At 48.1% G+C, this 1234-nt stretch overlaps 1 pseudogene; it reads left to right on the forward strand.

Moving 5' to 3' along the window:
• Positions 1-513: 513 nt before the first annotated feature.
• On the forward strand, positions 514-633 carry LOC136643094 (5S ribosomal RNA; annotated as a pseudogene).
• The last annotated feature ends 601 nt before the right edge of the window (positions 634-1234 follow it).

The raw sequence follows: 1234 nt of genomic DNA on the forward strand, positions 1-1234 counted from the left end.
GCCACCAAACTGCACATTCTTCTGCCCATCCTGGTCTTTTTTTGAAGCTATACTGTACTTTTCTTACATAAAGATTCCAGTAGTCTTTTTTGAATGTTAAATGCAACATGGAGAAGCCCAAACTGGATATGCTTCAAATCTAGTCCTGAAAGGTTTTTGCTCTTGCATCCAGGGCTGGCCTTCGGGCAATTTGACCAATTGGTCCAGATTGGGCCTCATGTCTGGACACTCATTGGGGCAGCGAGTGTCTGCAGCCAGCGCCTTGCTCTTTAGCTAACGCTCCAGCATGGAATCTTCTGGAATGGAATCTGAAGCAGTGTGGGTTTGGTAAGTTTGGCAGTGGGGCTCTGGGCTTAGGAACTTTGGTGGAGCCAGTAGAAAAGTAGACCATGACTTGGGGAGGGCAGTGGTTGAAGGAAGTGGGGAAGTTACATTCGTTTACATACCATTTTGTGTAGAGGCAAAGAGGTTTATCTCTTCTTCACAGGTAAACGTTTGTCTGATCTACAGTGGGACCTAAGCAACTGTTACCCTGCACATGCCTGATCTCGTCTGATCTCAGAAGCTAAGCAGGGTCAGGCCTGGTTAGTACTTGGATGGGAGACCGCCTGGGAATACCAGGTGCTGTAGTCTTTCGAGACTGAAGGTTGCCAACCAAGTGGGACCTGTGGAATCTTCTGATGGCAGGTGGGGTAGGGGTTTGCTGAGCTCCAGGCTCATCCTCCCACATGGCAGGGATAATGTGGGACAGGGAGTACAAATAGATATTTGGTGGTCTATAACCAAGAGCCAGAACCAATCTCAAGAGGCTTTCTGGCTTGGAGATGCTAGCTGATAACCCTTCAGCCTTGGATTGCAAAGTCAAGTGGCAAAACTCATCTTCCTCAACCCTCCTTGGTGTTGGCATAGTGATGGTTTGGCACCAATGGATTTACAACTTTGTGTTAAGATAGGAACTCTTGAGATGATTGCCTGTTACCTTCTCCAAAGAGGAGGAGACAACTTATGCCAAAGTGGGGAGGCGTATCTGGAGACAGGACCTGCCTACCTTACACAGCCTGTTAATTGACATTGATTTCAATAAATGTGGGCCACTTTTAATCCAGGCTTTGTTCCATGTCTTATTGGGGGGGTTACATTTGTGAGACTGGAATTCTGTCAGGGCTGCACCAACCATCACAGCCAGGGCTGGCCTTAGGGCAATGTGACCAAATTGGGCCCCATGCCTGCAGGG

Source organism: Tiliqua scincoides, chromosome 2, assembly GCF_035046505.1.
Source record: "Tiliqua scincoides isolate rTilSci1 chromosome 2, rTilSci1.hap2, whole genome shotgun sequence".
Lineage (NCBI taxonomy): Eukaryota > Metazoa > Chordata > Lepidosauria > Squamata > Scincidae > Tiliqua > Tiliqua scincoides.